At 36.2% G+C, this 26813-nt stretch overlaps 2 non-coding genes across 2 annotated transcripts; both read right to left on the reverse strand.

Annotated features, from left to right (window-relative positions):
- Positions 1-15524: 15524 nt before the first annotated feature.
- LOC130955096 (small nucleolar RNA R71) lies at positions 15525-15632 on the reverse strand. The gene has a single exon (XR_009076594.1). It is a non-coding gene; the product is annotated as a small nucleolar RNA R71 (small nucleolar RNA).
- A 9829-nt stretch (positions 15633-25461) lies between these two features.
- Positions 25462-25569, reverse strand: LOC130955102 (small nucleolar RNA R71). The gene has a single exon (XR_009076596.1). It is a non-coding gene; the product is annotated as a small nucleolar RNA R71 (small nucleolar RNA).
- Between the last annotated feature and the right edge of the window lie 1244 nt (positions 25570-26813).

The raw sequence follows: 26813 nt of genomic DNA on the forward strand, positions 1-26813 counted from the left end.
CCTTTAAATCTCCTTCTGCCATTCATGAGCTCTGAAGAATATTCATCCTCTGAAGAGGATGAAAATGTGACTGGAGAGCAAGTTGCTCAATACTTAGGAGCTATCATGAAGCTGAATGCCAAGCTGTTTGGTAATGAGACTTGGGAAAGTGAACCTCCCTTGCTCATTAGTGAACTAGATACTTGGATTCAAAGGACTTTACCTCAAAAGAAACAAGATCCTGGCAAATTCCTAATACCTTGCACCATTGGCACCATGAGCTTTGAAAAAGCTCTATGTGATCTTGGGTCAGGGATAAATCTTATGCCACTCTCTGTAATGGAGAAGCTGGGAATCATTGAGGTACAACCTGCCTTGTTCTCATTACAATTGGCAGATAAGTCCATAAGACAAGCTTATGGAATAGTAGAGGACGTGCTAGTAAGGGTTGAAGGCCTTTACATCCCTACTGATTTCATAATCCTAGACACTAGGAAGGAAGATGATGAATGCATCATCCTAGGAAGACCATTTCCAGCAATGTATAATAGTTCATACTTTGCCTGAGATTTGATGGCTCAAACCGGCGTTCCAAATCAGCTCAAAACTGCCCTGCGTTAAACGCCGGAACTGGCACAAGAATGGGAGTTAAACGCCCAAACTGGCACAAAAGCTAGCGTTTAACTCCAAGAAAAGTCTCTACACAAAAATGCTTCAATGCTCAGCCCAAGCACACACCAAGTGGGCCCGAAAGTGGATTTTTATGTCATTTACTCATTTCTGTAAACCCTAGGCTACTAGTTCTCTACAAATAAGACTTTTTGCTGTTGTATTTTCATCTTTGGATGTCTAGTTCTTAGATCATCTTGGTTCTTCTGGTTCCCTCTTTGGGGCCGAAGCCAATGATCACTTTTGTTCTTATGTATTTTCAACGGTGGAGTTTCTACACACCATAGATTAAGGTGTGGAGCTCTGCTGTACCTCGAGTATTAATGCAATTACTATTGTTCTTCTATTCAATTCAGCTTGTTCTTATTCTAAGATATTCATTCGTACCCAAGAACATGATGAATGTGATGATTATGTGACGCTCATCATCATTCTCACTTATGAACGCGTGCCTGACAACCACTCCCGTTCTACAAGCAAACAAGGCCAGAATGTTTATCTCTTGGATTCCTTAATCAGAATCTTCGTGGTATAAGCTAGAATTGATGGCGGCATTCAAGAGAATCCGGAAGGTCTAAACCTTGTCTGTGGTATTCTGAGTAGGATTCAATGATTGAATGACTGTGATGAGCTTCAAACTCCTGAAGGCTGGGCGTTAGTGACAGACGCAAAATAATCAATGGATTCTATTCCAACCTGATTGAGAACCGACAGATGATTAGCCGTGCCGTGACAGGGTACGTTGAACATTTTCACTGAGAGGACGGGACTGTAGCCACTGACAACAGTGATGCCCAACATACAGCTTGCCATGGAAAGGAGTAAGAAGGATTGGATGAAGACAGTAGGAATGCAGAGAGACAGAAGGGACAAAGCATCTCCATACGCTTATCTGAAATTCTCACCAACGAATTACATAAGTATCTCTATCCTTTATTTTATGCTTTATTCATAAATCACCCATAACCATTTAAATCTGCCTGACTGAGATTTACAAGATGACCATAGCTTGCTTCATACCAACAATCTCCGTGGGATCGACCCTTACTCGCGTAAGGTTTATTACTTGGACGACCCAGTGCACTTGCTGGTTAGTTGTGCGAAGTTGTGAAATTATGTTTAGACCATGGTATTGAGCACCAAGTTTTTGGAGCCATTACCGGGGATTGTTTGAGTTGTGAAAAGTAGAGATCACAATTTCGTGCACCACATATCATTAAGCTTGATGCAAGAGTAAAGTTAAAGCATGAATAGTATATTGAGCATCAAGTTCAAATGAGAAAAAGCGGGTCATGAAAGACAATATGAGGTCATATCAATGCACTAGACACAAGAGTCATACAAGATGAAGCATTGATTTAAAAGTTTCATCACCCAACAATATCAAACAAGTCAAGAAACACCAAAATAATGCAAGAAGGTCTCAACAATTGAGTAGGAAAGTTCGACACCATTATTAAAATGAGAAACTTAGAAAATAAAATGAGAACAAGGTAGAAAAAAAATTAAAATGCAATGAATGAAAATAAGCAAATACAATAAAAGAAAATGGAAGAAAAGAAAGAAAAAAATTGTTTTTGTTTTTTTATGGTTTTTTTAGTATTTTATTTATTTAGTTATTATTATTTTATTATTATTATTTTTTTATTATTATTATTAAAAAATTTTTTTAATGGAAAAGAGAAAAATAATAGGGAAAAGAAAAAAAATAGAAAGAGAAAGAAAAAGAAAAAAGGAAAGAAGGAGAAAGGATGAAGGAGAAAAGCAGGGTGCAAATCCGCGCGCGCACAGCGCGCTCACGCGCGGATGCAACAGAGACAATCTGCGCGTGCACGCACAGCGCGCTTACGCACGGATGAGATTGTGCTCCCAGCACAATGCTATCACAAAGCGCGCACAACTCTCTGGTTTTTGTACTAGAAGTTGCGGAAGTGCAATCCGCGCGCGCGTGCACAGCGTGCTAGCGCACCGATGCTCGTTTTTTTGGCCCAAAAAGCAGAAAAAATGCCCAAGAGCTCCCTATAATGTCTAAAACTCTTCTTTATTCAATCAAATATCATACAATTCACAAAAATGCAATTTGATTTTAGGATTTATTCATCTACTACTAATGAATACAACATATTAACAACCAATCTTTACAAACAAATCAATATGAAATGAAAATCTACCTACAATGGCAACTCAAATCACTTATTAAACAAAACTAAAAGAGGATGGAAAGAGTTTACCATGGTGGGGTGTCTCCCACCTAGCACTTTTAGTTTAAGCCTTTAAGTTGGACATTTTGAGGAGCTTATTGTCATGCTGGCTTATGTTTGTACTCATCCTTGAATCTCCAAGGATCTTTGCTTCTCAATTGGTTGACAGAATTTTCAACCATCTTCATCAAGCTTGGGCAAAGTTCTACCCAAGATATGAGTCCCCATAGTTGGTCTTCACATAGCAAACCGGGATCCCATATCTTGTTTTCGCCCGTCTTCGATTTGGTCTTCATACTCTTTCTTTCCGGGTGGTTGACATATAGAATTCTCTTTAACATACCAAGCCTTCCATCGAGACCCTTGTAAAGTGGCATTCTTCCAATCATCGTTCCTATACCTTGAAGCTTTGACCTTAATGAGCCTAATTCCTAACTTGCAACAACTACACAACTCATTCTTGCTTTTAATTCCACAAAGAGCTCTAAGTTGTTCATTCGTTTCAATCAAACCATATTCAAGCGAGAAAGTAAAGCTTAGGGATAAGAATTTTACCCACTTGAATGTTGTGTTGGATGGTGACTCGGGAAGGGAGACCTCCCCACACTTAGACAATGCAAGGTCTACTTTCTTGTGCTCTTCTTTGTGTATTTCCACCTCTTTGCGAGCTTCCTCGATTTCAACCTTTCCCCTTTTATCACATGGCTTGGTGTTGTCTTCAAGAACTTTGATTTCTTGCCTAATGGGAGGTGATTCAATTTTGGATAGAAATTCATTGATGAATAAATCCATTTCTTGGTCAACCTCTTCATATTCTTCAATTTCGATATACACCATGCCAACATTTTCCTCTTGGTAGCTCTCTTTCTCATTGCTCACCAAGGGTATGAGAGGTTATGCACACTCTTCTATAATTTCAACTCCATGTCCAATGGGAGAGGATTCGATTGTCGATAGAAATTCATCCATGATTGAATCCATCACGTGATAAACCTCTTCCAAGTCTCCAACGACGATATGCCTTAGAGGTTGCGCACCCTCTTCAACATCAATATCAAGCTTCTTGGAAGAGTTCTCCATGATGCTACATTCCCATGGACTCTCAACGTCTCCTAAATCTTTAACCACTTCTTCCTTTTCTTCAATAACCATAGGCTCCTCCAATTGCTCTAATACAAAATAGCCTCCCTTATTTTCCATTGGGTTTTCCAATCTCTCCTTCATGCTATAATCTTCAATGGATTCTTCACATATGGCCACGAAAGCACCTTGAGTGTTCAAACATTTGTAGGCTAAAGTATGCACTACCTTGGTCAAGTTAGTCACAAACTCTAAGGTGTTCCTTTGCATATCCGCTTGTCCTTGAAGTAGCAAGGTAAGAGAATCATCTATCGGGGCTTGGGGTGGATAAGAGGGTTCATCATTTTGGAGAGAGGGTTTATACTAGGAAGGTTGTTCTTCTTGGCAAGGGCATGGAGATGGTGAGTGTTGAGGTGGTTCATGGTAGTAATCTTGATAGGGTTGTGGTAGTTCTAAAGGTTTTTGCTCATAATGGTCATAAGAATATGGTATGTGTGATTGGTCATATGGTGGATATGGATCATAGGAAGGTGCTTGGTATGGAAAGGCTTGTGAGTATGGTTGAGGTTCATGTTGAGGATAAGAGTCATAGGCATATGGTGGTGGTTGATTGTCACAAAAAGAGTCACCATAGCCATTGAGTTGACATACATTAGGATGTGAATTATACCTATAAGTATCCGGAGGTTGTTGCCAATAGGAGTGATCAATTCCTTGAGGCTCCTCCCATCTTTGTTGGTTCCATCTATAATGAGGGTCATAATTGAAGTTCACATTTCCTACAACACAATTAGGGCCAAACTCATAGCCAAAGTGAGAATTCATGGTGGGAAAATGAAATAAAACTAACAAAATTTAGTAAACAAGCAAAAGACAAGCTATTTACAATATTCACATATGTACAATAACCAATAACATAACACCATTGCAAGTCCTCGGCAACGACGCCATTTTGATGAATAGATTTTTGACGGTTTAGAATTTCACTAATGAAATCTCGTTGTAAAGTATAGTCTCTAAACCAACAATAATCCTTTCATACAAAAATTTGTTTGTCACAAGTACAAATCCCTAAAATCTATAAACCGAAGTATTTGAACATCGGGTCGTCTCTCAAAGGACTTGCAGGGTAGTGTTCTTGTTATTGGTTATGGATTTATTTATTTTGGGGTTTTGAATGAGAAAAATGAATAGTAAATGGTAATGAAATTCTATTAACAAAATGGTCTTGGCAAGGTTTGGTTGTCAAGAAATCTTCATCATTATCAATAGCCACAAGTATGGTAGTTGCAAGGATTAATCCCACTTAGTCATCCTTTAATCAAATAACAAAGGAAAGTCAAGTGAGCTATATCAATCCAAGTCCATAAATCCTAACTTTTCACTAATTGGATTAATAAAGGCTAGAGTCAATGGCTATCAACTATTACTCACTTGGACACTAGTAACTCAAGAAATCCTAAGTTACCTTCTCAAGCCAAGAACATAAAATCCTACTCTAACATCCTTCCAAGCATTTCATCAAACACTTGGAAGGTGCAAACAACAAGAATGAATTATAACAACAATTGAATACAAAGAATTAACAACAACAATCAAGGAAATCACAATTATCATGAATTACCTCAAATTGCATTATTAAAAGAAAATAAAGAGAACAAGAGTATCTCAATTACAAAACCTAGAAACAAAATAAGAGAAATTACAACAAGAGAATAGGGATAGAAAGAAGAACCAAAGTGTAGCAATCACCAATTGGAGGTAGAAGTAGAAGGAGACTTGAATTAAACCTAGAACTATAAGATCCTAATCTAACCCTAATTCCTAATCCTAGAGAGAAGTGAGAGCTTCTCTCTTTAAAACTACTTCTAAAACTAAACTATGACTAATGATCAAAAGTATGTTGATTCCCCTTCAATCCTTGGCTTAAATAGCATCAGAAATGAGTTGGATTGGGCCCACAAGGCTTCTAAAATCGCTGGCCACGAGTTGCATTAAGTGGGTCATGTGCCACCATCGGCGCGTCTGCGTAATGTGCGCGTGCGTGCCCCTATGCGCGATGCAACTATGGCAAATCTTATATCGTTTCGAAGCCCAGGATGTTAGCTTTCCAACCCAAATGGAACCGCATCATTTGGACCTTTGTAGCTCAAGTTATGGTCAATTAAGTGCGAAGAGGTCAGGCTTGACAGCTTTTTGGTTCCATCATTTCTTCATGAGTTCTCCAACTTTAAATGCTTTTTCTTCATTCCCTTGATCCAATCTTTGCCTCCTAAATCTGAAATCACTTAACAAACATATCAAGGCATCTAATGGAATCAAGGTAAATTATATTTAGCTATTTTAAGACCCAAAAAGCATGTTTTCACTCTTAAGCACAATTAAAGGAGAATATACAAAACCACACTATTTCATTGAATAAATGTGGGTAAAAGATGATAAAATCCCCAAAAATCAATACAAGATAAACCCTACAAATGGGTTTATCAGTGAACCTTATGGAAACACCTATAATTCATCATGGAGAAATCAACCAAATTTCTCATGGATGGATCAACAAAAGCCTCAACAAGGCTTTAATGATGGTGGAAGAAACAGGCTAAGCAATAGCAAGCCTTTTCCATCATCTTCTCAGCAACAGACAGAGAATTCTAAGCAAAATACCTCTAACTTAGCAAATATAGTCTCTGATCTGTCCAAGGCCACTTTAAGTTTCATGAGTGAAACAAGGTCCTCCATCAGAAATCTGGAGGCACAAGTGGGCCAGCTAAGTAAGAAAGTCACTGAAACTCCTCCTAGTACTCTCCCAAGTAATACTGAAGAGAATCCAAAAAGAGAGTGCAAGGCCATTGATATAATCAACATGGCCAAACCTAGAGAGGAAGGAGAGGACGTGAATCCCAATGAGGAAGACCTCATGGGACGTCTCTCAAGCAAGAAGGTATTCCCTATTGAGGACCCAAAGGAATATGAGGCTCATATAGAGACCGTAGAGATTCCACTAAACCTCCTTCTGCCATTCATGAGCTCTGAGAACTATTCTTCCTCTGAAGAGGATAAAAATGTAACTGGAGAGCAAGTTGCTCAATATCTAGGAGCCATCATAAAGCTGAATGCCAAGTTATTTGGTAATGAGACTTGGGAAGGTGAACCTCCCTTGCTCATTAGTGAACTAGATACATGGGTTCAGCAAATTTTACCTCAAAAGAGACAAGATCCTAGCAAATTCTTAATACCCTGCACCATAGGCACCATGAACTTTGAAAAGGCTCTGTGTGACCTAGGGTCAGGCATAAATCTTATGCCACTCTCTGTAATGGAGAAGCTGGGGATCATTGAGGTATAGCCTGCTATATTTTCATTACAAATGGCAGACAAGTCAGTAAGACAAGCTTATGGATTGGTAGAGGACGTGTTGGTAAAGGTTGAAGGCCTTTACATCCCTACTGATTTCATAATCTTAGACACTAGGAAGGAGGAGGATGAATGCATCATCCTTGGAAGACCTTTCCTAGCCACATCAGGAGCTGTGATAGATGTTAATAGAGGATAATTAGTCCTTCAATTGAATGGGGACTACCTTGTGTTTAAGACCCAAGGGTGTTCTTCTTTAACAATGGAGAGGAAGCATGAAAAGCTTCTCTCAATACAGAGTTAAACAGAGCCCTTACAATCAAACTCTAAGTTTGGTGTTGGGAGGCCAAAGCCAAACTCTAAATTTGGTGTTGAATCCCCACATTCAAACTCTAAGTTTGGTGTTGGGAGTCTACAACATTGACCTGATCACCTTTGAGGCTCCATGAGAGCCCACTGTCAAGCTAGTGACATTAAAGGAGCACTTATTGGGAGGCAACCCAATTTTTTTTATTTAACTAATTTTATTTTTATTTTATTGTTCTTTTATGTTTTCTTAGGTTCATGATCATGTGGAGTCACAAAACAAATACAAAAATTAAAAACAAAATAAAAAACAGCAGAAGAAACAGCACACCCTAGAGGAAGGGCTTATTGGCGTTTAAACGCCAATAAGGAGCATCTGACTGGCGTTCAACAGCAGAAAAGAGCATGAATCTGGTGTTGAACGCCAGAAACAAGCAACATCCTGGCGTTTAAATGCCAGGAATACACCCTGAGGAGAGCTGGCGCTGAACGCCAGAAACAAGCATCAATCTGGCGTTTAACGCCAGGAACATGCTGCAAATAGGAGTTGAACGCCCAAAACAAGCATGAAGTTGGCGTTCAACGCCAGAAACAAGCATCAATCTGGCGTTGAACGCCAGGATTGCATGCCGAGGGCATTTTACGTGCCCAATTAGTGCAGGGATGTTAAATCCTTGACACCTCAGGATCTGTGGACCCCACAGGATCATCTCAGGATCTGTGGACCCCACAGGATCCCTACCTACCTCAACTCACCTTCTCTCTTTTTCACACAATCCAATAACTCTCTTCCCCATTACCTCTTCACCACTCACATCCATCATCTCTTTCCCACCAATCCCACCCATATGGCCGAAACATACCTATCTCTCCCTCTCCTCCATATCTTCTTCTTCTTCTTCCATTCTTTCTTCTTTTGCTCGAGGGTGAGCAACATTCTAAGTTTGGTGTGGTAAAAGCATAGCTTTTTTATTTTTCCATAACCATTGATGGCACCTAAGGCCAGAGAAACCTCAAAAAAAAAAAAAAAGAGAGAAAAGAGAAGACAAAAGCTTCCACCTCTGAGTCATGGGAGATGGAGAGATTCATCTCAAGGGTCCATAGCTCAGTAGTAGAGTATTTGACTGCAAATCAAGAGATCCCTGAGATACCTCAGGGGATACATTTTCCTCCACACAATTATTGGGAGCAACTAAGGATATGAGCACCAAAATCACTAGGGATCAAGCAACAAAGGCAAGGAAGAGACATAAAGGAGCTCAAAAAGAACCATTGGTCCTTCAAAAAAGTGCCGCCCTCACTAAGGTGGATTCAATACTTGTTCTTATTTCTCTGTTTTTCGATTTTTTTATGCTATATGTTTATCTATGTTTTGTGTCTTTACTACATGATCATTAGTATTTAGTAACTATGTCTTAAGGCTATGAATAATTCCATGAATCCTTCACCTCTCTTAAATGAAAAATGTTTTTAATACAAAAGAACAAGAAGTAAATGAGTTTCAAATTTATCTTTGAAATTAGTTTAATTATATTGATGTGGTGACAATACTTTTTGTTTTCTGAATGAATGATTCAACAGTGCATAAATTTTGATCTTGTTGTTTATGAATGTTAAAATTGTTGGCTCTTGAAAGAATGATGAACAAAGAGAAATGCTATTGATAATCTAAAAAATCATGAAATTGATTCTTGAAGTAAGAAAAAGCAGTGAATAGCAAAAGCTTGCGAAAAAAAAGTGGCAAAAAATATAGAAAGAAAAAGAAAAAGCAAGCAGAAAAAGCCAATAGCCCTTAAAACCAAAAGGCAAAGGTAAAAAGGATCCAAGGCTTTGAGCATCAATGGATAGGAGGGCCCAAGGAAATAAAATCCAGGCCTAAGCGGCTAAATCAAGCTGTCCCTAACCATGTGCTTGTGGCATGCAGGTCCAAGTGAAAAGCTTGAGACTGAGTGGTTAAAGTCGTGATCCAAAGCAAAAGAGTGTGCTTAAGAGCTCTGGACACCTCTAACTGGGGACTTTAGCAAAGTTGAGTCACAATCTGAAAAGGTTCACCCAGTCATGTGTCTGTGGCATTTATGTATCCGGTGGTAATATTGGAAAACAAAGTGCTTAGGGCCACGGCCAAGACTCAAAAAAGTAGCTGTGTTCAAGAATCAACGTACTTAACTAGGAGAATCAATAACACTAACTGAAATTCTAAGTTCCTATAGATGCCAATCATTCTAAACTTCAAAGGAAAAAGTGAGATGCCAAAACTATTCAGAGGCAAAAAGCTAGAAGTCCTGCTCATCTAATTAGGACTAATATTCATTGATATTCTGGAATTTATAGTATATTCTCTTCTTTTTATCCTAATTGATTTTTAGTTGCTTGGGGACAAGCAACAATTTAAGTTTGGTGTTATGATGAGCGGATAATTTGTACGCTTTTTGGCATTGTTTTTAGATAATTTTTAGTATAATCTAGCTATTTTTAGGGATGTTTTCATTAGTTTTTATGCTAAATTCACATTTCTGGACTTTACTATGAGTTTGTGTGTTTTTCTAGGTTTTCAGGTAATTTCTAGCTGAAATTGAAGGACCTGAGCAAAACTCTGATAGAAGGCTAACAAAGGACTACTGATGCTGTTGGATTCTGACCTCCCTGCACTCGAAATAAATTTTCTGGAGCTACAAAACTCCAAATGGCGCGCTCTCAATGGCATTGGAAAGTAGACATCCAGAGCTTTCTAGCAATATATAATAAGCCATACTTTATTCGTGATTAAACGACGGAAACTGGCGCTCAACACCAGTTCCTTGCTGCATTCTGGAGTCAAACGCCATAAACACGTCACGAACCAGAGTTGAACGCCAAAAACACGTTACAACTTGGCGTTCAACTCCAAAAGAAGCCTCTGCACATATAAAGCTCGAGCTCAGCCCAAGCACACACCAAGTGGACTCCGGAAGTGGATTTCTGCATCAATTACTTACTTCTGTAAACCCTAGTAGCTAGTCTAGTATAAATAGAACATTTTACTATTGTATTCAGTGTCTTTTGACCACGTTACATCTTTGGTCTCGGTTTTATCCCATTATTCATCTTAGGAGACTATTGATCACGTTTTGGGGGCTGGCCATTCGGCCATGCCTGAACCTTCATCACTTATGTATTTTCAACGGTGGAGTTTCTACACACCATAGATTAAGGGTGTGGAGCTCTGCTGTACCTCGAGTTTTAATGCAATTACTACTATCTTTTATTCAAATTCAATCTTATTTCTGTTCTAAGATACTACTCGTACTTCAACCTGATGGATGTGATGATCTGTGACACTCATCATTATCCGTCCCTATGAACGCGTGCCTGACAACCACTTCCGTTCTACAAGCGAAAGCTAGAGTGTGTATCTCTTGGATTCCTGATGCATGACGCATGGTTGCCCTCGCCTGACAACCGAGCCTTCCATTCCATGAGATCAAAGTCTTCGTGGTATAAGCTAGAATTGATGGCGGCATTCATGAGAATCCGGAAAGTCTAAACCTTTTCTGTGGTATTCCGAGTAGGATTCCGGGATTGAATGACTGTGACGAGCTTCAAACTCGCGATTGATGGGCGTGATGACAAACGCAAAAGAATCAAAGGATTCTATTCCAGCATGATCGAGAACCGATAGATGATTAGCCGTGCCGTGACAGAGCATTTGGACCTTTTTCACTGAGAGGATGGGATGTAGCCATTGACAACGGTGATGCCCTACATATAGCTTGCCATGGAAAGGAGTAAGAAGGATGGGATGAAGGTAGTAGGAAAGCAGAGATTCAGAAGGAGCACAGCACCTTCATACGCCTATCTAAAATTCCCATCGATGATCTACATAAGTACTTCTATCTTTATTTTCTGTTTATTTATTATTATTATTCGAAAATACCATAACCATTTATTATCCGCCTGACTGAGATTTACAAGATGACCATAGCTTGCTTCATACCAACAATCTCTGTGGGATCGACCCTTACTCACGTAAGGTTTATTACTTGGACGACCCAGTGCACTTGCTGGTTAGTGGTGCGAGGTTGTGAAGAAAGTGCTGAGTTAGTAAATGCGCACACCAAGTTGAATGCCACTATAAGAGATCACAATTTCGTGCACCAATATTCGAAAACCATTATAACCATTAGAATCCGTCTTACTGAGATTTACAAGATGACCATAGCTTGCTTCATACCAATAATCTCCGTGGGATCGACCCTTACTCACGTAAGGTGTAAAACATGTTGCTTGTATGCAAAGTTTGTATTCGTAGGTTTTGATGAATGACAAACCAACAAACGACATGAAAGACAAACCATCAAACAACTTGAATGAACAAGGATGTTGAAAGATCAACCGACATTCAACGTTGAGGAATGAAGAGTTGAAAGCAACACAACAACAACAAGAAACTCAAGTCCACAACATTTGAAGACAAGTATAGTGTCTTAGGACTTAGGTAACTTCTTGTTAAGAACCAATTGCTAAATCTCTCAACACACACTCACAAAATGTTTTGATGCACATCTTGCAAATCGATGCTAGCCAAATGGTTTAAAAACTTGTTTTCAAAGGTACAAAAGCATAGGAATTGACTCCAACAAGTTTGAGATCAATCCTAAGCATTTTGAAGTGATTTTAAGCCATTCTTTAAGGTTTGCATCGATGCACACTCATCTTGCATCGATGCAAAACATGCAACGACTTGTTGCATCGATGCAAAGATGTTTGCATCGATGCAAACAAGCTGAAAATTCAAATTTTAGCGTCAAAGACACATTTGCATCGATGCAAAGTGTTATGCATCGATGCAAATAATCAAAAACATAAAAAACGGCTAGTTTTGACATAAAGGCTCCATCCCATTAATTCCCAACGTTTCTAAGGTTTGGGGAATCTATAAATGGATGGATTGAAGCCTTATTTCATACTTTTGAGTATTAGAAAACCATCTTGTTCATATTCTTTCATTCTACACATTTTTTAAAGTGATATAATACACAATTTGAGAGAGCAATATCAATTGGTTCAATAGTGCTAAACTTGTAATCATACACTCTTCTAGAGAGTACTCATTTCATCTCAACACTTCTCTGAGAATTGTTTTTCTTATACACTTTGTAAATTGGAGTGTGATCTCCAAGGTTGAGTCAAGAGTTATAAACACTATAGTCGGTGAGGATACCAAAGAGGTATACTAAATACTCAAGGAAAATCTTAGAGAAGGTATCTCTAAGTGGAGTGGGTTAGTATACGAGTGGTAATCATATACCGTGAGGTGTTAGAAACTAAGGACTCGGATTGTAAAAGGTTTTGCGCGAGCACCTTGAAGCTTGGCAATAGTGGAACTTCTCAATTGCGATTGAGAAAGAAAGTGGACGTAGGACAAGGATTGTGCCGAACCACTCTAAATAGCGTTTGCATCTCTCCAAACTCATCTTTTCAATATTATTGTCTTTTACTTTTGAGCAAATAAATTGTGATCGAAAAGTAGCTTCGTAAGTACTTAAGGAGTGGCTTAAGTCCGATTGGTGAAAAGCTTGATCAATTTATTTGAGTTGGTGTCTATTGGAAAGTAAAAGCTCCTTATAAATGCTTAGCAATTGAGTTAAGCTCTTGGAAAAATACTAGTGCAATAACACTTTTGTATATTGTCTTTAACTTTCGCAAAAAGATTCATTGTTGTTGATTTACTCAATTCACCCCCCCTCTTGAGTAATTGTGCATAGGTTCTACATAAGGTTTATTACTTGGACGACACAGTGCACTTGCTGGTTATTTGTGCGAAGTTGTGAAAAAGAGTGATATTACAATTGTGCGTACCAAGTTGCTGGCGCCATTGAGATCACAATTTCATGCACTAAGTTTTTGGCGCCGTTGCCGGGGATTGTTTGAGTTTAGACAACTGACGGTTTATCTTGTTGCTCAGATTAGGTAATTTTCTTCTTATTTTCTTTTCAAAATGTTTTCAAAAATCTTTGAAAATTTTTTATTTATTTTCGTTTTTTTTTCAAAAAGAAATTTTCGAAAAAAACCCAAAAAATTAATAAAATCATAAAAACCAAAAATATTTTGTGTTTTTTGTTTGAGTCTAGTGTTAATTTTTAAGTTTGGTGTCAATTACGTGTTTTCATTTTTTCGAAAAATTCATGCATGGTGTTCTTCATGATCTTCAAGTTGTTCTTGGTAAGTCTTCTTGTTTGATCTTCATATGTTCTTGTTTTGTGTCTTTTGTTATTTTTCATATGCATTTTTGCATTCATAGTGTCTAAGCATGAAAAATTTCTAAGTTTGGTGTCTTGCATGTTTTTCTTTTCTTGAAAATTTTTCAAAAATAAGTCTTGATGTTCATCTTGATCTTCAAAGTGTTCTTGGTGTTCATCTTGACATTCATAGTGTTCTTGCATTCATTATGTATTTTAATCCAAAATTTTTATGTTTTGAGTCATTTTTGTGTTTTTCTCTCTCCTCATTAAAAATTCAAAAATAAAAAATATCTTTTTCTTATTTTACTCATAATTTTCGAAATTTTTGGGTTGACTTAGTCAAAAATTTTTAAAATAAGTTGTTTCTTGTTAGTCAAGTCAAGATTTCAATTTTAAAAATCCTATCTTTTCAAAATCTTTTTCAAAAATCAAATCTTTTTCATTTTTCTTATTATTTTTTGAAAATTTTAAAAAGTAATTTTAAAATCTTTTCTTAATTTCATTTCAAAATTTTCAAAACTTTAGTAACAATTAATGTGATTAATTCAAAAATTTGAAGTTTGTTACTTTCTTGTTAAGAAAGGTTCAATCTTTAAATTCTAGAATCATATCTTTTAGTTTCTTGTTAGTCAAGTAATCAATTTTAATTTTAAAAATCAAATCTTTCTAAAATTCTTTTTTAAAATCTTTTTCAAAATAAATTTCAAAATCTTATCTTTTTTCAATCATATCCTTTTAAAATTGATTTTCAAATATTTTTCAACTAACTGAGGACTTTTTGTTTGTTTTACTATTTCTTATCTTTTTTCAAAACCACCTAACTACTTTTCTCTCTCATCTTTCGAAAACCACCTTACTCTCTTTCAAAATTCTTTTAATTAACTAATTGTTTCAAATTTTAATTTTAATTTTATTTCTTCTCTTAATTTTCGAAAATCACTAACTATTTTTCAAAAACAATTTTCGAAAACTCCTCTCTCTCACCTCCTTCTATTTATTTATTCATTTACTAACTCTTCTCTTCATCTAAAAATTTGAACCCTCTCTTCTCCTCTGTGTTCGAATTTTTCTCATCCTTCTTCTAGTCTTTTCTTCTTCTACTCACATAAAGGAATCTCTCTACTATGGTAAAGAGGATCCCTATTATTATTTTCTGTTCCCTTCTTTTTCATATGAGCAGGAGTAAGGACAAGAACATTCTTGTTGAAACAGATCCTGAACCTGAAAGGACTCTGAAGAAGAAACTAAGAGAAGCTAAAATACAACAATCCAGAGAAAACCTTACAGAAATTTTCGAAAAAGAAGAGGAGATGGCAGCCGAAAATAATAACAACAACAATAATGCAAGGAGGATGCTTGGTATTATACTACACATACTTCCAATTTTTATGGAAGAAGCATCTCAAACCCTACCATTGAAGTAAACAATTTTGAGCTGAAGTCTCAACTAGTTGCTCTAATGCAACAGAACTGCAAGTTTCATGGACTTCCATCAGAAGATCCCTATTAGTTTTTAACTAAGTTCTTGCAGATCTGTGATACTGTTAAGACTAATGGAGTAGATCCTGAAATCTACAAGCTCATACTTTTCCCTTTTGCTGTAAGAGACAGGGCTAGAACATGGTTGGGCTCACAACCTAAAGATACACTGGACTCTTGGGATAAGCTGGTCACGGTCTTCTTGGCCAAGTTCTTTCCTCCTCAAAAGCTGAGCAAGCTTAGAGTGGATGTTCAGACCTTCAAGCAAAAAGATGGTGAATCCCTCTATGAAGCTTGGGAAAGATACAAGTAGTTGACCAAAAAGTGTCCTTCTAACATGCTTTCAGAGTAGACCATTTTGGATATATTCTATGATGGTCTATCTGAGTTCTCTAAGATGACACTGGACCATTCTGCAGGTAGATCCATTCACCTAAAGAAAATGCCTGCAGAAGCTCAAGAACTCATTGACATAGTTGCAAATAACCAATTCATGTACACCTTTGAGAGGAATCCTGTGAGTAATGGGACGCCTCAGAGGAAGGGAGTTCTTGAAATTGATTCTCTGAATACCATATTGGCTCAGAACAAAATGTTGACTCAGCAAGTCAACATGATTTCTCAGAGTTTGAATGGATTACAAAATGCATCCAACAGTACTAAAGAGGCATATTCTGAAGAAGAAGCTTATGATCCTGAGAACCCTTCAATGGGAGAGGTGAATTACATGGGTGAAGCCTATGGAAACACCTATAATCCCTCATGGAGAAATCATCCAAATTTCTCATGGAAGGATCAACAAAAGCCCCAACAAGGCTTTAATAATGGTGGATGGTGCACGAAATTGTGATCATCAATGGCGTCATCAACATGGTATGCTCAATTACGAAGGAACCGACCACGTTAAAGAATCAAAGGTATTTATGTTGGTTCATGAATGGGAAAATTTTAAAATGAAAGATGAAGAGAGCATTGAAGAAGCTCTTGAAAGACTCTCCAAGATCTTCAACAATCTAAGCATGCTTGGCACAAAGTACAATGATAAACAAATTGTGACCAAGGTGCTTACAAGCCTTACACCAAAATGGAACTCCAAAGTGAACGCCATTGTGGAAGGAAGGCTCTATGATCAACTTACATTTGATCAACTACAAGGTAATCTTCTCACCTATGAAATGACTTGCTAAATAGACAAAAAGGCGAAGAAAGCAAGAAGAAAAGTCTCGCCCTTAAAACAACATCACTGCAAGAAGAGAGTGATAATAATGAAGAAGAAGGAGATGAAGAATTTGCACTCTTATTAAAAAGATTCAATAAGTTTGCAATGAAGAAAAACTTCAAGAGCAAAACAAAGGTACCAAAATGCTATGAGTGTGGAGAAGTTGGACACATCAAACCCAATTGTCCAAAACTTCAAAAGGAGGACAAAAACAAGAAATTTAAGAAGAAGGAAAAAGCATACATATCATGGGAGAACGAGGATGAATCCGACTCCGATGACGACGAGGTTGCAAATCTTTGCTTAATGGCAAGCGAAGAAAAGGTTAGTGATGACAACTCCACTTTTTTTAATTTACAAGATGAGTATGATGCCTTACTTGAGGTGTACACAAAACTTACCCAAGATTATTCTCTCCTAAAGAAAAAGAATATGGATCTTTTAAAACAAAACGAGATGTTGAAAAATGAGAATATTAATCTTGGAAAAGATAAATGTAGCACAAGTAGTGATCCATACAAATCTTGTAAAATGCATGAAAGTGAAATTACAAATCTTAAGAACACTTTAGCTAAGTTCAATGAATCTTCAAAGAACTTAGATAAAATGTTGAAAAACCAAAAGCATGTTCATAATAAGGAAGGTTTAGGTTTTGAAAGAGGAAAATTTAAAAATGCTAAAACTCCTATTAGGCAACCGCAAGCCTAAAAGGCAAGCATGCCTAAAAGGAATGAAGCCTTTAAGCATCCTCCTCAACATGCTTCATTTAGAAATTATAATCACAATGCATATAGATCAAAAGATGTTGCATTTAGGAAACAACCTAGGCAACCATTTAGAAACATGCATAGGATGCATAATCCAAATGTCATATGCCATTATTGTAATAAAGTAGGTCATATAGCACCCGTATGCTTTACTAAGATTAAACATATAAACTTTCGTAGTCAAGATACGAGATGGGCACCTTATGGGCATTATGCTCATACTAACCATCAAGGACCCAAATTCACTTGGGTACCTAAATCCAAATTTTAATTATTTTGTAGGTACGTGTTGGAGCTAAGGATACAAATTGGTATGTTGATAGTGGATGCTCCAAACACATGACCGGCGATGAATCAAAGTTCACCGCAATAGAGCCTACAAACGGAGGAAACGTGATCTATGGAGACAACAACACCGGCAAAGTAATCGGCGTTGGAAAAGTTGGTAAAAATCCTTCTACCTCCATAGATAATGTTATACTTGTCAAAGGTCTCAAACATAATCTCATTAGTGTTAGCCAACTTTGTGACAAAGGAAACTTAGTCACCTTTGATTCAAAATGTTGTTTGATAAAAAGGCAAGACACTAATGAAATTGTGCTAATTGGACACCGTGTTGACAATGTATACATGATTAATCTAAATGAAGTTTCCTCAAATGATGTGAAATGCCTTGTTAGTAAAAATGATGAAACTTGGTTATGGCATCGTAGAGTAGCTCATGCTAACATGGACCATCTTAACAAGTTGGTCTCTAAAGAGTTAGTAATTGGCTTACCAAAGCTACGTTTTGAAAAAGACGTCCTTTGCGACGCATGTCAAAAGGGAAAACAAGTAAAGGCCTCTTTTAAATCCAAAACATTGTTTCAACAACAAGGCCATTACAACTTTTGCACATGGATTTATTTGGTCCTTCTAGGACTATGAGCTTTGGTGGCAATTACTATGCTTTAGTTATTGTTGATGATTACTCTCGATTTACATGGACCTTGTTCCTAGCAAACAAGAGTGATGCATTTCGAGCATTCAAAAGATTAGCCAAAGTTATTCAAAATGAAAAGAATTTGCATATATCATCTATTATAAGTGATCATGGTGGAGAATTTGAAAACAATCTTTTTGAAACTTTTTGTGAAGAAAATGGCATTGAGCATAATTTTTCCTCTCCTAGAACACCACAACAAAATGGTGTGGTTGAAAGGAAAAATCGTCATTTAGAAGAAATGGCGAGAACTATGCTCAATGAGGCTAATATTCCTAAGTACTTTTGGGCGGATGCGGTTAGTACCGCGTGTTATGTTATGAATAGGATTATCATTCGACCTATTCTTAAGAAAACACCGTACGAATTGTACAAAGGAAGAAAACCAAACATTTCCCACCTTCACGTCTTTGGTTGTAAATGCTTTATTCTAAATAATGGAAAAGATAACTTAGGCAAATTTGATGCTAAGGCTGATGAAGGAATCTTCTTAGGCTACTCTTTAACTAGCAAAGCTTTTAGAGTATATAATAAACGCATCATGACTATGGAAGAGAGTATTCATGTCGCTTTTGATGAAACTAACCATTATTATGCTAGAAAAGATTTTGATGAAAATGTAGAAAACTTTGATTCACTAAATTTGAATGGTGAAGACAAAGAAAAAGATTTAAATGAAGCCTCTACAAGCTCAACAAAGGATAGTGTTCAAGTTGAAGAAATTGAACCATCAAATGCACTTCCAAAGGATTGGCGTACTTCAAAGGATCATCCTCTAGACAACGTCATTGGTGATGTTTCGAAAGGGGTAACAACTCGATCCACTTTTAGAAATTTATTTGCATATAGTGCTTTTGTTTCTCAAATTGAACCATCTACCATTGAGTCCGCAATTGATGATGAACATTGGGCTATGGCAATGCAAGAGGAGCTTAACCAATTCAAACGAAATGACGTTTGGGAATTGGTGCCTAAACCAAGTAATCAAACAATTGTAGGAACAAAATGGGTTTTCAGAAATAAACTCGATGAAAATGGTACAATTGTTAGAAACAAAGCTAGATTAGTAGCTAAAGGTTATAATCAAGAGGAAGGCATTGATTATGACGAAACTTATGCTCCCGTAGCTAGATTAGAAGCAATTAGAATGTTACTTGCTTTTGCATCCTCTTATAACTTCAAACTTTATCAAATGGATGTTAAAAGTGCCTTTCTTAATGGTTTCATTAAAGAAGAAGTATATGTTGAACAACCTCCCGGTTTTGAGGATTATGAAAATCCTAATCATGTTTTTAAACTCAAGAAAGCTCTTTATGGTCTTAAACAAGCTCCAAGAGCTTGGTATGAACGTTTGAGCAAATTTTTAATAGAAAAGGGTTTTAGAAGAGGGAAGGTTGATACAACTTTATTTATCTTGATTGAAAACAAAAATATTCTTTTGATACAAGTTTATGTCGATGACATAATATTTGGTTCAACTAACTAATCACTTTGCAAGTTTTTCTCAAACCTCATGCAAAGTGAATTTGAAATGTCCATGATGGGCGAACTCAACTTCTTCCTTGGTCTGCAAATCAAACAAGGAAAAGAAGGAACTTTCGTTAGCTAAACCAAATATTGCAAGGAACTGCTCAAAAGATTTGGAATGGACAATGCTAAGGCAATGGACACACCAATGAGCACTACTTGCTACCTTGACAAAGATGAACAAGGTAAAAGCATAGATGTAAAGAAGTATAGAGGCATGATAGGATCATTACTTTATCTAACGGCAAGTAGGCCAGATATCATGTTTAGTGTATGCATGTGTGCGAGATACCAAGCTAATCCTAAGGAATCTCACTTAAGTGCGGTAAAAAGAATTATGAAGTATCTCATAGGAACATTAAATGTTGGATTGTGGTATTCGAAAGGATCCACTTGTGATTTGATTGGTTATTCCGATTCCGATTTTGCCGGTTGCAAATTGGATAGGAAAAGCACTAGCGGCACTTGTCACTTGCTAGGAAACTCTCTTGTTTCATGGCATAGTAAGAAACAAGTAAGTGTAGCCTTGTCTACCGCCGAAGCCGAGTATGTAGCCGCCGGTAGTTGTTGCGCCCAAATTTTATGGATGAAACAACAACTTATGGACTATGGACTCATGCTTGATCACATTCCTATCAAATGTGATAATACTAGTGCAATAAATTTAACCAAGAATCCGGTTCAACATTCAAGAACCAAGCATATTGAGATTAGACATCACTTCATAAGAGACCATGTTGAAAAGGGTGATGTGGTTATTGAATTTGTCGAAACTAGTAAACAACTAGCGGACATCTTCACTAAACCTTTATGTAAAGAAAGTTTTTTTAACATCCGAAATGAACTTGGTATCTTGGATTCTAATTTAATATGATTTGTTTGAATTCATTGTATTTATATTGCTATTTTTGTATCTCTTACTAACTTAAGCATTGGAGATATCCAATTAGCCATTGTTTTGTAGGTTTATGAGTTGATGAATGAGTGATTAATCTTGAGGTAGATTGAAGAATTTGAAGATTATAAACAATGGAGGATCAACAAATTGAAGTTTATCATGGTTTAAGTGAGTATATACATGATGAAACTCAAAGGATTGAAGAAAGAACCACCAAAGGATGAAAATTTGGTGATTTTGGGCAAAATGATGTATGTTGCATCGATGCAACCAAGCTCTGCATCGATGCAAAGCACACGACGTGCTATGTGCATCGATGCAAAGCCTATTGCATCGATGCAAACTCGACCAAATTACACAAAAACACGTGAATTTGGCATTTTTGAGCAACAAAACCCCACTTTATTTGATTATATGAATTGTTAAACTAACTCCTAGTAAGCTAAGAATTTCTATTATGGTTTAAATACTTTGATATCTGTTTAATGATTAATGCTTGTATGCTTATTTGGTGAAAAACTCAAAATAGGCTTGGTACCCCTATTTTAAGTTAATGTGCATGCCTTGATATATTTCACTTCATTAGGGGGAATTATGCATGCTTGTTAAATATAAAAAGAGGAAATCAAATTCTTTTTGAAAGGGGGAATATCTCATCCTTGAGATTAATAGAGAATTTGAACTTAAAAAAAAAATTCATTGTTTTATGCATGCTTCTATGACACATTTCAAACTCCTTTCTTTTTGATAATGTCAAAAGGGGGAAGAAAAGTTTTGAGGATATTTGAAGAAAAGTTTGAGAATATTTGAAGTTTTGAACTTTTTTGAGGATTTGAAAAGAAGAAATAAGTTTGCGAAACAATGATTTCAAAAAGATTTCCGCTAAGCAAAAACTTTGATATCTAAATCGTTTTCTTTGATAAACGCCCTTTAAGGGAACAAATGCACATATTTAGGGGGAACTTCTGCGAATTTTTTTTTTGAAGTCTTCTCTAAAGCTTTCTATAAAACAAAGTGCATTATTGATGCTTTCAAAACCATTTATAAATGCATATCCTCAAAATTGGTTTGTCATTATCAAAAAGGGGGAAATTGTAAAACATGTTGCTTGTATGCAAAGTTTGTATTCGTATGTTTTGATGAATGACAAACCAACAAACGACATGAAAGACAAACCATCAAACAACTTGAATGAACAAGGATGTTGAAAGATCAACCGACATTCAACGTTGAGGAATGAAGAGTTGAAAGCAACACAACAACAACAAGAAACTCAAGTCCACAACATTTGAAGACAAGTATAGTGTCTTAGGACTTAGGTAACTTCTTGTTAAGAACCAATTGCTAAATCTCTCAACACACACTCACAAAATGTTTTGATGCACATCTTGCAAATCGATGCTAGCCAAATGGTTTAAAAACTTGTTTTCAAAGGTACAAAAGCATAGGAATTGACTCCAACAAGTTTGAGATCAATCCTAAGCATTTTGAAGTGATTTTAAGCCATTCTTTAAGGTTTGCATCGATGCACACTCATCTTGCATCGATGCAAAACATGCAACGACTTGTTGCATCGATGCAAAGATGTTTGCATCGATGCAAACAAGCTGAAAATTCAAATTTCAGCGTCAAAGACACATTTGCATCGATGCAAAGTGTTATGCATCGATGCAAATAATTCAAAAACATAAAAAACGGCTAGTTTTGACATAAAGGCTCCATCCCATTAATTCCCCAACGTTTCTAAGGTTTGGGGAATCTATAAATGGATGGATTGAAGCCTTATTTCATACTTTTGAGTATTAGAAAACCATCTTGTTCATATTCTTTCATTCTACACATTTTTTAAAGTGATATAATACACAATTTGAGAGAGCAATATCAATTGGTTCAATAGTGCTAAACTTGTAATCATACACTCTTCTAGAGAGTACTCATTTCATCTCAACACTTCTCTGAGAATTGTTTTTCTTATACACTTTGTAAATTGGAGTGTGATCTCCAAGGTTGAGTCAAGAGTTATAAACACTATAGTCGGTGAGGATACCAAAGAGGTATACTAAATACTCAAGGCAAATCTTAGAGAAGGTATCTCTAAGTGGAGTGGGTTAGTATACGAGTGGTAATCATATACCGTGAGGTGTTAGAAACTAAGGACTCGGATTGTAAAAGGTTTTGCGCGAGCACCTTGAAGCTTGGCAATAGTGGAACTTCTCAATTGCGATTGAGAAAGAAAGTGGACGTAGGACAAGGATTGTGCCGAACCACTCTAAATAGCGTTTGCATCTCTCCAAACTCATCTTTTCAATATTATTGTCTTTTACTTTTGAGCAAATAAATTGTGATCGAAAAGTAGCTTCGTAAGTACTTAAGGAGTGGCTTAAGTCCGATTGGTGAAAAGCTTGATCAATTTATTTGAGTTGGTGTCTATTGGAAAGTAAAAGCTCCTTATAAATGCTTAGCAATTGAGTTAAGCTCTTGGAAAAATACTAGTACAATAACACTTTTGTATATTGTCTTTAACTTTCGCAAAAAGATTCATTGTTGTTGATTTACTCAATTCACCCCCCTCTTGAGTAATTGTGCATAGGTTCTACATAAGGTTTATTACTTGGACGACACAGTGCACTTGCTGGTTATTTGTGCGAAGTTGTGAAAAAGAGTGATATTACAATTGTGCGTACCAAGTTGCTGGCGCCATTGAGATCACAATTTCATGCACTAAGTTTTTGGCGCCGTTGCCGGGGATTGTTTGAGTTTAGACAACTGACGGTTTATCTTGTTGCTCAGATTAGGTAATTTTCTTCTTATTTTCTTTTCAAAATGTTTTCAAAAATCTTTGAAAATTTTTTATTTATTTTCGTTTTTTTTTCAAAAAGAAATTTTCGAAAAAAACCCAAAAAATTAATAAAATCATAAAAACCAAAAATATTTTGTGTTTTTTGTTTGAGTCTAGTGTTAATTTTTAAGTTTGGTGTCAATTACGTGTTTTCATTTTTTCGAAAAATTCATGCATGGTGTTCTTCATGATCTTCAAGTTGTTCTTGGTAAGTCTTCTTGTTTGATCTTCATATGTTCTTGTTTTGTGTCTTTTGTTATTTTTCATATGCATTTTTGCATTCATAGTGTCTAAGCATGAAAAATTTCTAAGTTTGGTGTCTTGCATGTTTTTTTTCTTGAAAATTTTTCAAAAATAAGTCTTGATGTTCATCTTGATCTTCAAAGTGTTCTTGGTGTTCATCTTGACATTCATAGTGTTCTTGCATTCATTATGTATTTTAATCCAAAATTTTTATGTTTTGAGTCATTTTTGTGTTTTTCTCTCTCCTCATTAAAAATTCAAAAATAAAAAATATCTTTTTCTTATTTTACTCATAATTTTCGAAATCTTTGGGTTGACTTAGTCAAAAATTTTTAAAATAAGTTGTTTCTTGTTAGTCAAGTCAAGATTTCAATTTTAAAAATCCTATCTTTTCAAAATCTTTTTCAAAAATCAAATCTTTTTCATTTTTCTTATTATTTTTTGAAAATTTTAAAAAGTAATTTTAAAATCTTTTCTTAATTTCATTTCAAAATTTTCAAAACTTTAGTAACAATTAATGTGATTAATTCAAAAATTTGAAGTTTGTTACTTTCTTGTTAAGAAAGGTTCAATCTTTAAATTCTAGAATCATATCTTTTAGTTTCTTGTTAGTCAAGTAATCAATTTTAATTTTAAAAATCAAATCTTTCTAAAATTCTTTTTTAAAATCTTTTTCAAAATAAATTTCAAAATCTTATCTTTTTTCAATCATATCTTTTTAAAATTGATTTTCAAATATTTTTCAACTAACTGAGGACTTTTTGTTTGTTTTACTATTTCTTATCTTTTTTCAAAACCACCTAACTACTTTTCTCTCTCATCTTTCGAAAACCACCTTACTCTCTTTCAAAATTCTTTTAATTAACTAATTGTTTCAAATTTTAATTTTAATTTTATTTCTTCTCTTAATTTTCGAAAATCACTAACTATTTTTCAAAAACAATTTTCGAAAACTCCTCTCTCTCACCTCCTTCTATTTATTTATTCATTTACTAACTCTTCTCTTCATCTAAAAATTTGAACCCTCTCTTCTCCTCTGTGTTTGAATTTTTCTCATCCTTCTTCTAGTCTTTTCTTCTTCTACTCACATAAAGGAATCTCTCTACTATGGTAAAGAGGATCCCTATTATTATTTTCTGTTCCCTTCTTTTTCATATGAGCAGGAGTAAGGACAAGAACATTCTTGTTGAAACAGATCCTGAACCTGAAAGGACTCTGAAGAAGAAACTAAGAGAAGCTAAAATACAACAATCCAGAGAAAACCTTACAGAAATTTTCGAAAAAGAAGAGGAGATGGCAGCCAAAAATAATAACAACAACAATAATGCAAGGAGGATGCTTGGTATTATACTACACATACTTCCAATTTTTATGGAAGAAGCATCTCAAACCCTACCATTGAAGTAAACAATTTTGAGCTGAAGCCTCAACTAGTTGCTCTAATGCAACAGAACTGCAAGTTTCATGGACTTCCATCAGAAGATCCCTATTAGTTTTTAACTAAGTTCTTGCAGATCTGTGATACTGTTAAGACTAATGGAGTAGATCCTGAAATCTACAAGCTCATACTTTTCCCTTTTGCTGTAAGAGACAGGGCTAGAACATGGTTGGGCTCACAACCTAAAGATACACTGGACTCTTGGGATAAGCTGGTCACGGTCTTCTTGGCCAAGTTCTTTCCTCCTCAAAAGCTGAGCAAGCTTAGAGTGGATGTTCAGACCTTCAAGCAAAAAGATGGTGAATCCCTCTATGAAGCTTGGGAAAGATACAAGTAGTTGACCAAAAAGTGTCCTTCTAACATGCTTTCAGAGTAGACCATTTTGGATATATTCTATGATGGTCTATCTGAGTTCTCTAAGATGACACTGGACCATTCTGCAGGTAGATCCATTCACCTAAAGAAAATGCCTGCAGAAGCTCAAGAACTCATTGACATAGTTGCAAATAACCAATTCATGTACACCTTTGAGAGGAATCCTGTGAGTAATGGGACGCCTCAGAGGAAGGGAGTTCTTGAAATTGATTCTCTGAATACCATATTGGCTCAGAACAAAATGTTGACTCAGCAAGTCAACATGATTTCTCAGAGTTTGAATGGATTACAAAATGCATCCAACAGTACTAAAGAGGCATATTCTGAAGAAGAAGCTTATGATCCTGAGAACCCTTCAATGGGAGAGGTGAATTACATGGGTGAAGCCTATGGAAACACCTATAATCCCTCATGGAGAAATCATCCAAATTTCTCATGGAAGGATCAACAAAAGCCCCAACAAGGCTTTAATAATGGTGGATGGTGCACGAAATTGTGATCATCAATGGCGCCATCAACATGGTATGCTCAATTGCAATCTCAACTCTTTATCACAACTTCGCACAACTAACCATCAAGTGCACTGGGTCGTCCAAGTAATAAACCTTACGCGAGTAAGGGTCGATCCTACGGAGATTGTTAGTATGAAGCAAGCTATGGTCATCTTGTAAATCTCAGTCAGGCGGATTCAAATGGTTATGGAGGATTAATGATTAAAAGATAAACAAAACAAAAAATAAAGATAGAGATACTTATATAATTCATTGGTGAGAATTTTAGATAAGCGTATAGAGATGCTTTGTCCCTTCCATCTCTCTGCTTTCCTACTGTCTTCATCCAATCCTTCTTACTCCTTTCCATGGCAAGCTGTATGTTGGGCATCACCGTTGTCAATGGCTACAGTCTCGTCCTCTCAGTGAAAATGTTCAACGCGCTCTGTCACAGCACGGCTATTCATTTGTCGGTTCTCGTTCATGTCGGAATAGAATCCAGTGATTCTTTTGCGTCTGTCACTAACGCCCCACAATTGCGAGTTTGAAGCTTGTCACAGTCATTCAATCCTTGAATCCTACTCAGAATACCACAGACAAAGTTTAGACCTTCCGGATTCTCAAGAATGGCCGCCAATGGATTTTAGCTTATACCACGAAGATTCTGATTAAGGAATCCAAGAGATATACATTCAAGCCTTGTTTGCATGTAGAACAGAAGTGGTTGTCAGGCACACGTTCATAA

The sequence above is a fragment of the Arachis stenosperma genome, chromosome 1 (genome assembly GCF_014773155.1).
Source record: "Arachis stenosperma cultivar V10309 chromosome 1, arast.V10309.gnm1.PFL2, whole genome shotgun sequence".
Lineage (NCBI taxonomy): Eukaryota > Viridiplantae > Streptophyta > Magnoliopsida > Fabales > Fabaceae > Arachis > Arachis stenosperma.